This window comes from Gobius niger, assembly GCF_951799975.1.
Source record: "Gobius niger genome assembly, chromosome: 14".
NCBI classification, from domain to species: domain Eukaryota; kingdom Metazoa; phylum Chordata; class Actinopteri; order Gobiiformes; family Gobiidae; genus Gobius; species Gobius niger.
Window position 1 is genome coordinate 29,992,000 of NC_136865.1, and position 12,903 is coordinate 30,004,902.

At 43.7% G+C, this 12,903-nt stretch overlaps 1 long non-coding RNA gene across 1 annotated transcript in view; it reads left to right on the forward strand.

Moving 5' to 3' along the window:
- The first annotated feature begins 887 nt into the window (after positions 1-887).
- LOC306974001 overlaps positions 888-12,903 on the forward strand; it is a 147,681-nt gene continuing 135,665 nt past the window's right edge. The window contains exon 1 of the long non-coding RNA XR_013793596.1: positions 888-956. This is a non-coding gene — a long non-coding RNA (uncharacterized lncRNA). The remainder of the gene's footprint in view (positions 957-12,903) is intronic.

Genomic DNA, 12,903 nt, shown 5'->3' on the forward strand with positions numbered 1-12,903 from the left:
AAGAAACGTGAGAGGCTAAACCACTGACCTTTAACCTCAGCTTCACCGGAGCAGCTGGAGGAAGAGGTGTTTTGTGTGGATGAAGGGTCGTCTGTTGAGTTGTTTGTTTCCGTTATGTCCACGGGACAAACTGTTGGTCTTGATCCTCCACTTTTCTTTAATGCGTCTCGTGCTTTCATTTAAGTTTGGCGAAGTTTTTTCCACTTTGACACCGCGCTGCGACGACCGCGGATGTTCATTTTCTCACTAAACAAGCATTTTGTGCGTCTTTTCTCACAGTTGTGTTAGTGCATCTGCCCAAATATCCAGGAGGCTCCAGGTCTGTCCAGGGCTCATTGTTTGTAGCATCCATCCAGTATTAGCGTTAGCAGCCGCGAAGGGATAACTCTTCTCACGGTGCTTTGCTACGGTGGCTTGTTAAGTCCAAAAAGGCGGATGTTTCCCGCAGTTGTTTCGGATCAACAGTGGTTTATATTCACACCTGGAGCAAACTGGACCAGAGTCCGTTTGGAAGCCGGACCGAGACCACCTGAAAAAGTGGGTCTCGGTTCTTTGATCCGCAACAGGATTCGTTTGTTGTTTTCACACCTGAATAAATAATCCGGCGCAGCGTTCAAAACGAACCCTGATCCGTTCAAAGTGGACCAAACAGTGCAGGTCTGAACACACCCTAAATAACCAGTTTGCTCACTCCAGCCACTAGGGGGCAGTGTAAATTTAAAAAAGGAAAGAATTCCACACATGTTCATATAAACAGCATATTATAGCCATGTGGTAAATGGTCAGTCTGCCCCAGGGCGGCTGTGGCTATCATAGTAACTTACTGGCGGCACGGTGGTGCAGCGGTTAGCGCTCGTAATTCACAGCTAGAGGGTCCAGGTTCGATTCCCACCTGGACGGGGCCTTTCTGTGTAGAGTTTGCATGTTCTCCCCGTGTCTGCGTAGGTTTCCTCCAGGTACTCCGGTTTCCCCTACCACTAAAAACATGTACAATAGGCCAGGATGAACGAGAGTGTGTGTGAGTGCGCATGGGGGACGACGGATGAAATCAACCCAAGGCTACAATGTTGCTACATGGTGTGGCTTGTTTACATGCATGAGACCCAATAAGACCAAATAAGTATTGACATATTTTACATCCACGTGTCCTGAAGGATCCAGGAGGTGACGATATAATAAACGATGGTATTTGTCCTTTCTGTGAGTCGCCCGGCATGAAGAGCGTTCCACTCACCATATAGCCGGTCCTACAGACTCCAGACTGTCTTGGGCTTAACTAGATTTAGACGTTTTTTTTTCAGAGGGATTTTGTAATATCCAATTCCTAACCTGATTTATTGAGCTTTTAAACCCCCAAAAAGCTCACCCAAAAAGATCCCAAAAAATCCCGTCTTGCAACACATTTTTTCCTCATGTTCTTATAGCCACACGTTTATGTTGATTTCGTACCTGACAGTTTCGGCTACAACTTTTTCCATCATTTTTTTGTTGGGTATTCAACTCATTTTTGTAATTTTTGTGCAATTTTTTTGTCACATTTTTGTCATTTTTTCGTCAATTTTTTGTCCAATTTTTATCACATTTTTGTCCTTTTTTTGTCATTTTTGTCACATTTTTCTCATTTTTTTGGTCAATTTTTTGTCAATTTCTTGTGACATTTTTGCCACTTTTTCATCAATTTTTCGTCACTTTTTTGTCACATTTCCATTTGTCTCAGTTTTGTTGCTATTTTCACAGCTTTTTTCCAGAAGCTTTTAGACTGGGGCAGAGCCAAACTGGAGAAAATGTGCTATGTTCAGGTGTGAGTTAAGGGGTTAAATCAGCCGACCAGACTCGTCGCAGCAACACCTCGTGACAAAACCGTCAGGAACGAAAGCGACACCGAGGCCCGGCTATAAGAACAGAACATCATCATGATCAGGACATCAGGAACACGACTGGACTGAAGTGTTTTGGTTTTAATCATTACTGAAACATGAGCTCATGCAGTCACTTTGATGTGGCTCAGTGCAGGGAAACAGCTCCCTCTACAGGTCAGTGAGTGAACAGGTCAAACCGGCAGCACTGTTCACTCTCACAATGTTTTAAATCAGTTTTAGTCAAATAATTCTTTTTAGTTTTTGGCAAATATTTTATGCAAATGTAGTCGATTAAATCTGAAATTTCAGTCAACTTTACATTTCTATAATTTAAAGACACCCTGCTACACACATGTGAGGCTCTCAGTCTCCTCCCTGAAGGCATTTCCTTTAAGAGACTGAGTGATGGGTGAATCGGGTGGAGACATGTCCTTAATAGAGGAAAGAGGGGCTCCACAGATCTGCTCCGCTGCTCTCACTGTGCCCTGGAGGCTCCTGCGACAGGAGGCAGTGATGGAGCTGATCAGGATGCTCTTTATAGTCCCTCTGTAGAAGAACCTCACAGTGATGGAGCTGGCTCAGGATGCTCTCTATAGTCCCTCTGTAGAAGAACCACACAGTGATGGTCAGGGTGCTCTCTATAGTCCCTCTGTAGAAGAACCTCACAGTGATGGAGCTGGACAGGATGCTCTCTATAGTCTCTCTGTAGAAGAACCTCACAGTGATGGTCAGGATGCTCTCTATAGTCCCTCTGTAGAAGAACCTCACAGTGATGGTCAGGGTGCTCTCTATAGTCCCTCTGTAGAAGAACCTCACAGTGATGGTCAGGATGCTCTCTATAGTCCCTCTGTAGAAGAACCTCACAGTGATGGTCAGGATGCTCTCTATAGTCCCTCTGTAGAAGAACCACACAGTGATGGTCAGGGTGCTCTCTATAGTCCCTCTGTAGAAGAACCTCACAGTGATGGTCAGGATGCTCTCTATAGTCCCTCTGTAGAAGAACCTCACAGTGATGGAGCAGTGTGGCAGTTGTAGAGATAACAGTTATTTGTTGTAGAAAAGCAAAGCTCTTCTCGTCTCTGACCGACAGCTCTGATCCAAACTCCGCTGAATCTGCAGAGCACGACAAACACAAATCTCCATAATTGTGATAAAACTCTGATTCAGTTTGGTTTAAACGGTTGGACGTTTCTAACGCGGCGTGACAGAAAAGCTTCACCTCAGCAGGAAAGTTTCTCACGCTCGGGTAAATGTTGGCAGTGAATGTGTTTTCTCCGTTTGTTAGAGATAAACTTTCTGAGTCAACGTTTTACTGCAGTTACTCTTGTTTAACCTCTTAACTCTTAAAGCCTGAACCGAGAGGATCTTTTTCCTCACGTCATCACGTTTTTTTTCCAGCATTTTTTTTGGTTTGGTATTCAACTCATTTTTGTCACATTTTTGTAATTTTTTTTGTAATTTTTTGTAAATTTTTTATCACATTTTTGTCATTTTTTGACATTTTTTTTTAATCAATTTTTTGTAATTTTTTGGTCAAATTTTAATCAAATTTTTGTCACATTTTTGTCTTTTTTTTGGTCAAATTTTAATCACATTTTCGTCATTTTTTTATCACATTTTTGTCCTTTTTTGTCATTTTTTATCACATTTTTGTCATTTTTTGTCACATTTTTGTCATTTTTTATCACATTTTTGTCATTTTTTGTCACATTTTTGTCACATTTTTCTCTTTTTTTTGTCAAATTTTAATCACATTTTTGTCATTTTTTTTCACATTTTTGTCACATTTTTGTTTTTTTTTACATTTTTTATCACATTTTTGTCATTTTTTGTCACATTTTTTATCACATTTTTGTCATTTTTTGTCATTTTTTATCACATTTTTGTCATTTTTTGTCACATTTTTGACATTTTTTCATCAATTTTGTATCAAATTTTTTATCAAATGTTTTATGTTTTTTTGTCACATTTTTGTCATTTTTTGGCACATTATTGGTCAATTTTTTTCGACATATTTGCTACTTTTTCATAAATTTTTCATCACTTTTTTGTCACATTTCCATCATTGTTTTCGTCTCAGTTTTGTTTCTATTTTCACAGCTTTTTTCCAGAAGCTTTTGGACTGGGGTAAAGCCAAACTGGAGAAAATGTGCTCGGTTCAGGTGGGAGTTAAGGGGTTAAAAACACAACACGGGATAAACCTCTCTCTGTTTTAGGAGTCGGTGACCGTCTGATGACGTGAGGAAAAAGATCCTCTCGGTTCAGGCGGGAGTTAAGAGGTTAAAGCTGCTCTAAGCTGTGCTCCTTCCCTCACCTGGCTCTTATGTTTTAAATAGTCGACTGTATATTTCTCTCAAACTCAAAGCGAGTATTAAGTTCTATTCCCAAGTCCTGACGTTCAAAAACAAAACCTAATCACTTTGTTTCTGGCCGCTTTAATCTACAATAGGTGTTTTCATTTGGGGATTTGCTGCTTTTCCATAATTGGCGACGTTTCCACTGGTGTGACCGAGGGGTTAATGAGACTGAGAACGTGTCACAGCGAGTTCCAGAAACTAAACTTTACAGAAAACACAAGCAGGAAGTGAGACGTGGAAACTACGGGTGCTGATTGGGGTCAGACGGGGTCGCGCTTGTCCGCTCCTCAATAAAATCAACATCTTTTATAATTCTCTAAGTGGACGCTGAGAGACTGAAAAGGCTGTTGAGACATTTGTGTGAAAAGGTCGAAGAGGGCGAGACACTTTAAAAGACATGACAACACTTCTGATTATCCTCCAAACAGGACGCTCGAGTGTGAGGATGATGACGGGGAAACAAATAACTCGTTTCTGACCCATGAAAATCAGACAAAACGCTTAAACTCGTGTCTCAGTTCTGAATCTCGTTTGGACTCGTCAGGAAACAGGAGGCTTTACTTTTACCTCGACTCTTTCTGTTCAAGAGCAGGTTTGTTTTTACAGATATTTGGTAATAATCATCGTCTTTCTCACACTTATATAAATACAATATTGATCTAAAACAGTGGAAAGAAAATATCCAGCAGTTTCACTTCCTAAGTTAAGTAAGTAAACATGCCGGAAGTGTTGCCTTGGCACATTCACGTGTTTCTGAGTAATCTGTAAAAACTCTGATGGCGGCCATTTTAGGGATAGGTTTGCCTGAGTCCTCCTAGGAACGCCCCCACCTCCTGGAGACGCCTCCGAGCTTTCGTCACCAGCCGAGTAACCAACCACTGCTCCTCAGCAGAACCCCCTCCCCACTGATGCCACAGACAGTGTGTGGAGGGGGCGTGTCTAAAGGCTCAGAGGTTCTTAAAGAGACAGAGGCCGATTTCAAGACATTCACTACAGCCATTTTGAGAGAACCATTTTATACAAGGCAGTTATTCTAATTTACTGCATTTACAGACCAGCAGAAGGTTTGGTCATCATTGTAGTGTGATATAGACTGGTGCTATGGGACTGAAAAAAGCATAATACCCCCTCTTTAAAAAGGAAGCCCTGCACTCACGGGGTGGGCGGAGCCTCCACAGAGCTCCAGAGCTTGATTGACAGGCTCTGGAGCCAGTCAATGTACTGAAAATGCTCGGATTGATAAACAAAAACTACCATGGTTAGAAATGTTTCATCTCCCCCAGCGTGGTCACATGGGTCACATGAGTCATAGTGATTTTTAGAAAAAAAAAACTCTTTGGAGCCAGGGTTTTAAACCGTTTTTGGGACGTTTGAAGTCCCATTAGAATCAATGATCCCAAGTGTCTCTTGGAGTCGCCCCTGGCCACCAGGGGGAGATATTACAGTGATGTCAGCTCCATGAGGACCACACAGAAGCGTGTTCCTTTCCCCTTGGCCGTCATGCACGAGCTTAACATAGGACCTGCAGTTACGCGTAAGACCTGAGGTGGCAGTGGTGAGTATAAAAATTATCAACTTGCATCATCCTTTCAGGTTAGCATTTTTCTCTCCGTAGGAAAATGTGTTCTGCATTTGACCCATCCTTCGATGTTTCTGGGGCGTGTAAGGAGGACTGCAGTTCAGCACCCGCAGACCCATCTCCAGATGTGGAAACAAGATTCCTGAGATCGACATAAATTGGTCAGAGGGTTGCACAGCCACCACTTCTCCACACAGGAAGACCCACAAGGTCCGGGAATCTAACTATGTCGCTAACCTTCTCCAATATCTTCTGTCTCCAAAAGTCTCTTCATGTTTTTCCTTCCCTCTGTAGTGGGGCAAACTTCATGCAAGTGAGTATTTACATTTGCGCGTCACATGAGCTGAAGCCGCTCTGTCCTGATTCTCGTGAGTCGTCCCACTCCCTCCTCTCCCTCACACGGAGCCATTGTTTTCTCCCACTCACTGACTTTAAACCGTCACAATCTGCCAGAACAGCTCAGAGCTGAGAACACATGTCACGCTGCTCCGTCGGCGTCGCTGTGATCGGACCTAGTTTGGAAAATGTTGCTTTGGTTAGTTTGGTTGGAAGTTGCATATTGTGTGTATTTGACCTTGTAGTGACCAGGTGGCTGTATGAGTGGTCATCATGGCGCCTTTACTTTCCATCACGGTGATCTCTACAACACTCCAGGATCAATTGTTTTGTAGGTTTTCTGGTGGGAGGCTCCGTCCGCAGAGAAAACCTTCCAAACAGTTGATCTTGGACCGTCATAGAGACCACAGTGATGGAAAGTAAAGGCGCCATGATGACCTCTCACACAGCCGCCGGGTCACTAGATCAAATACGCACAAACAGCAACTTTCTTTTCACATAAAAAGTTGCATAATGCACCTTTAAAGTGGGAAAAATCCCAGACACAGTTGCCTGGAACGCAGCATGATAAGCTTTAAAACAAACGAGGGACAAACAAGCCCCAATTACCTTCAGCTTCGCTCGTTACGTCTTCCTCAAAACGTCCTCCTCGTGTTTATCGCGCGTTGCCGTGGAGGCCCGTGCCGTTAATCTATCCCATAATACCCCGGCTCTGCGGCGGAGCATTAGCATGACGGATCCCTCGCCGCCGCAGCCAGACATACATTTTAATAAGTGACACCCCATAATATGCAAAAATACGCGTTTCATTTCCCCCATGGTTAGGCGGCGTGATTTATGCGGCGCGAGGAAAGCGCGGCGCTCCGGTGGATCGCGGCGCGTTATCGTGGAGCGGTTTGGACGGCGAGATGGGTTTCATGAAAAGGGCTGTTGATTCCGTTTGAGTTTGAAGGCGACGACGGCGAGAGGGTTTAATCGAACGGCGAGATGTTGACGCTCGCGATGAGACAGATGCATCCGAGAGGAAATGTTGTGGGACACTTTCCGCTGCTCGACTGTGGATGTGGGTTTGGAGTCAGGGGCCTAAAGCTCAGGGGCTGTGGATGGAGTCTGCGATAGGTTCAAGGCGTGTGGGAAAAAAGTGTTGAACTAAACTGTGAAACATCAACAGCAAACAGATAATTATATATTTGTTTATATTAGTGGTGGGCCGTTATCGGCGTTAACGTGCTGCGTTAACGCGAGACTCTTATCGCGCGATAAAAAAAATATCGCCGTTAATCTATTCTCAAAGCTGGGTTGGGAGCTGGGTCTATCCTCTGCTATGATGACTTTCACCGTGATATTTTATGCAGGGCTTAAAGTATTCCGGCCTGAGGCCTCTGGCGCAAGCAAAGTGTATCAGACTGCAAATTATTTGTCCGGTTTTTCCGCGCATTTGTGAAAACCTCGCCTTTCCCGCACTTCTTACGGTCCATGAATGCATCTCACGCGCAGCCTCGCTGTTATGTGATTCGTCTGAAACCAAAACAACTGCCACGCGGAGGCTGGAGCTACTTTTGTTATGGATTAAGTTTTGCCAAATGGACGCTATGACCAGACGAGTGAGAATCAGATAAAGAGGCGAAGAGCAGCAGGTTCTACGACTGATCCACAGTGAGTTTATTTACTTCTTCTGTGAGAACAGTCGGGCTAACGGGGTCGCATCACCCGCGCTAAAATAAGCACTAAAATCCCCGCACGAGAGCGCGGTGTCGGACCTGCCCCGCTCCGCGCCTCCTTCTGCAGCCGTGCGCGCGGTGAGACGGGCGCGCGCGGTGAGACGGGCGCGCGCGGTGAGACGGGCGCGCGCGGTGAGACGGGCGCGCGCGGTGAGACAGGTGCGCGCGGGAACTACACGCTGTGAACAGAGCCTCGCACTGTCACAAATACCCGATTCCAGTGGAGTCTATGTTCCGCAAACACGCACACAGTGGCGTGAACGCGCACACGTGTCAGCTCCAGCCAAATCTAACCAACAGCCTGATTAACAAACTATGACACTTAATCCTTTACTTACTAGATTATTTTGAAAAATATTACACTTTACATTTTGGTCTATACTTGTATTTTACCTCCCATATATTAAGTGTTGTGAATACATTAGGTCCAAATGCAGAGTAAATGTGTAATAAAAAAGTTTAATAAAAAATATTGGCCTAGGCTACATTGCCTATATACAGTAGCCTCTATCTAACGTTTTTCTTTTTTCTTTTAAAGCACCGAAAAGAGCACCATTAAAGTCCCGGATCTTTTTTCTGTAGCAGGTCATAGTGGCAGAAGAGGAGATTTAGTTTGTCACCAGGAAATTGATTGACACAAAGCTACTGACTGTAAACAGTTCATCAGGACCTCTAATGTCGACCTACAGCTCAAAGTTAATGTTTAACTGAATAAACAGTTAGTAAACACAAGTGCATCTTCTTGAACATGAATTATTTTCATCACCAATTATCATAGTAGAATGTTCTCAAGCAGTTTGTGATGCATTTTGGAAACAGGAGATGAGCCCCTGGTCTAACGCACCGCCTGACTTGAGAAACTCGTTCTCAAAGACTTACTTTTAGTCATTATTTGGGCAGCACACATATTCTGAATGGCCTCGGCAGAATTCAAGCGAGACATTTTAATCTAGATTAATCTAGAATAATTTCAGATAATCTAGAATCTAGATTTCAGATAATCTAGATTAATCTAGATTAAAAAAATTAATCTATGCCCACCTCTAGTTTATACCTATACTTGCCTTTCAGTCACGTGACTTAGTTTATGAGCTTAAGACATTTGAGCCCCACAAAGTGTCTTCTTCTGAAACACTGAAGAGGAACAAGGATGAACAAGGAGGTATCCGGGCAAGACTCACAGCTAAGACATGATTCTTCTTTCCCTGCTGTAGTTGTGGCTAATGTTTGTTCACTGGAGAATAACACGGATTATAATCGTCTGCTGAGCTCTTCCCAGAAGACGGGGAAAGACTGTTGTGGAGCGGAGGGAGCTGTGCAGGTGGAAGAAGAAGGAGGAGCTGATCAGTGCAGGACACCATGCTCTGAAACAGGGACAAACCCAGGAGGCGTTTCAGAGGAGACTGAAGGCAGTAAAAACCTGCTGCTCAGGACGAAGCCAACACCTGAACGTAAAGTACAAAGCCCTATAAAGCTATAAAGCACTTACTTACTTCTGCAGGTGTGGCCGCCATCTTGAAGACCTCTTTCTGGTGTGTATTAGGGCTGTAACGATTCATCAATTTAATCGATGTATCGATATGTTATGTCTTCGATCCGCTACATCGATCGGCGCTTACTTTATTCAACTTTTAACCCGTTTTTGGTGACGTTGCGTCATCATGGAGCGCCTGCAGTGGCCGCAGGGGAGTTACGTCAGGAGCAACAATGACAGAAGCACGTTGTGCGCGTTCATCAAGGATTTTTGCAAGAAAGATGATAATCATCAGACAACTGGTCGCTGGTGGTCGACTGTATAAATGCCAAGTCAAATGCAGTCTGGTAAGAGCTGGTGTTGTTGCTTTTGGCTCTGGCGATGCTGCTCGTGTTGTCTTTTGTTAGCATTGTTGTTCACAGAGGTTGTAGCGAGAGGATGAGGCGCTCTACGTTCAGAGTCCAAAATATATACACGACAGTGTCTGTGTGTGAGACGTGACGGTCAGAATCATGCAGTGACACCCAGGTAGCTTTGTACTTGTCATGTGACAGCGGCCCTTTATTTGTCCTGTCCCACTCACTGACAGGCTGTATAAGCTGTATGTGGGGGCTTCACTCAAGAAGATGTAAAGCCAAAAGAAGAGAGGTCTTAAGGTTAAAGGTCCCACCAGCACTGGCTCTAACTGAAAATACACTGAAGATTATGCTGTAACTAAAATATAAATACAGCTCTTTATCTCAGCTGTTTATTGCACTTTTGTGAGTGTATTTTGTCCACTGTTGTTTGATTCAACAATCAGCAAATCTGAAGTGAATTTTCTGTTGTATTTATGTTCAGTTACTTGTTATAATTATTGCTTAACTTGCTGAAAATCCAATGTTAAAAGGATCGAATATCGTATCGAAAATCCACTGTATCGCTCGAATCGTATCGGTCCAAAAAAAATGATATATCGTTTTATATCGAATTGGCCTCAAATCGATGCGTATCGTATCGGTCAAAAAACATATCGTTTCACCCCTAGTATGTATCATACAAAACTACCTCCACTGTCAAGATGCTACATCCCAAAAACAGCCCCTCAGTCAGATGAGCAGAGCTGATGCATGATGGAAACTGAAAACTTAAGGCTCATTCATACTCTACCTTCCAAACGTTTTCTTGTTTCAAACTCAAAATGCCGCTGAACCGTCCCATCCTCTGCTCAGCTGCACCGACACAAACATCTGCTCCTGAGGCCACGTCCCTCCGGTTTACTCGGCCGTTTCCAAACCAAACAGTCGTGGTTTGTTTAACTCTTTCCCGCCCGTGAAGCGGCTCCGCACCAGTGCATTAACCGGACGCTCGTCTATCTCTGTTTGTTCAGGACTTTCGCGCTCACTTTTCTTTGTGTGTGTTTGCTGAGGACAGACAGACTTTAAATATGCTCCATCTCTGAGCTCTTTTGCCCGATGTTGCTGTCACTTCCTGTCGCGGTGACTTTTCTTTGTGTGTGTTTGCTGAGGACAGACAGACTTTAAATATGCTCCATCTCTGAGCTCTTTTGCCCGATGTTGCTGTCACTTCCTGTCGCGCTCACTTTTCTTTGTGTGTGTTTGCTGAGGACAGACAGACTTTAAATATGCTCCATCTCTGAGCTCTTTTACCCGATGTTGCTGTCACTTCCTGTCGCGGTGACTTTTCCCGAGTCACAGAGAATTGGGCCTCGTCGTGTGGAGGGTTCACGACTCCACACCTTTGAATATTATTTGTTATTTATGTTATTTTGTCTCTCGAGGGAGAACTTTGACTTGGAGGAGAGTCAGTTACAAACATAAATACAAAGACATAACCAAACAGGACATTACAGTAATAAACTCACCACAGGCACATGAGTTGTTCTTGTGAATGTGATGGAGTGCGGCACAGAGAGTATTTCTAAACCTCCTTCCAGCAGCTCGTCCTGACAGCAGCGCAGAAGGATCAGCTAAGATTCTGTGAGTCTGTCAATGTGAGCTGCTCAAAAATGTCCTGCCGGAGGTCAGAGGAGTCGACATCCCGATGATTTTACGAGTCTGACAATCTGTATCTTATATTTGACAGTCAGGTTACCAAACCAATGCACTCTTCTGTACCTTAGCACACACTCTTCAAGCTCTGTAAGTCAATATTATTTCCTGAAACAATAATAATAATGCATTGGTTTTATATCGCGCACTTCTGGACACTCAAAAGACACTTTACATGACATTATTCATTCACTCCATACTTGGTGGTGGTAAACTACTATTAAAATCACAGCTGCCCTCGGGTAGACTGACAGAAGAGAGGCAACCAGTCTGTGCCATCGACCCCTCCCTCCACCACTTTTGAGATTTAAACTCGAAATTTCGAGATTTAAACTCGTAGTATGAGTTTAAATCTCGTAATTTTGATTTCCCGTTGGGCTTTTGTTTTTTAACATGGCGGAAATGGGCTTCCATACAGTCCTGGTCAAACAGCAAAACAATGGCCGTTTCTCAATCTGTGTACTTGTTTGGACTTCTGTGCTCGTGGACTTGTGAAACGTCATCACGCGCGGCCCAAGTCCTGTTCCAATTCAAAGTTCGCTTCTCAGCAAGTTCGCTGTAAATCCCCGGATGAGAACTTGCTCCGCCCGTTTTACCGAGGATGCATCAGAGTAGATTGTGCGTCTCCGCCAGCTATATTTCCCACAATCCGTTTTCGTTTTGAGCACGTGGCTCACCGCGAGCCCCCGCCTGCAGCGGCCCCTCCTCCTCACACCGAGCCGCTCCAGCTGAACTACAGCTGATCGCGCGCATGTAAATAAACCCGGAGATGTTCCCGGTTTAAGAGTCTTTTATCCTCAGAGACGTGTCTCCTGTTTAAGATGGTTTTCTGAGCAGAAGTGTGGAAACAACTTTGAACATTCTTTCATTTTCTCACAACATCAGCAACAGTTTCATTTAAAGTCTTAACGTCATGAACAGGTCATTGAGGACAAATGCATTTTACTTTTACATTATTTTATTAAGGGGGCGCTGCAGACACATCTTTATATGGGAACTTCAAAAACACTTACATATTTTAAAGTCTAAATTGTTTGTTTGTTTTTTCAGAATAATTTGCAACCCCCAAACAAGTTCATATTTGACCTATTTGTTTTTTATTATTGTTTCAGTTTGCACATTAGATTTTTTAATGACTTTCCACATAACGCCTTATTTATAGGCTGTAATTGTAAAACATAATGTGAAATATATAAAATGTAAACATTTATTTTTGTTTATTGCATATGAGGTGATTTAATGTTATAAAAGCTCACAGCCCTGTGTTCAGGAGCTACTTACTGTGATGTCATCGATTTCACTCGTTCCAAACGCTGAAAAAGCCGAGTCCACACTCGTGAACTCCTTAAGTCCGTTCTCCGAGTCTGCACCCGCAAGTCCGTACCCAGGAGTTCACAAGTACGGAGTCTGCAGTCTGAGAATTGAGAAACGGCCAACGTCCCAGTGAGCCTGATCACGCCAACGATCTCCATTCTGCACATTCTCAGGTTGTGTTTCCAATGATTTTTTGCGACATTGTGGCTTCT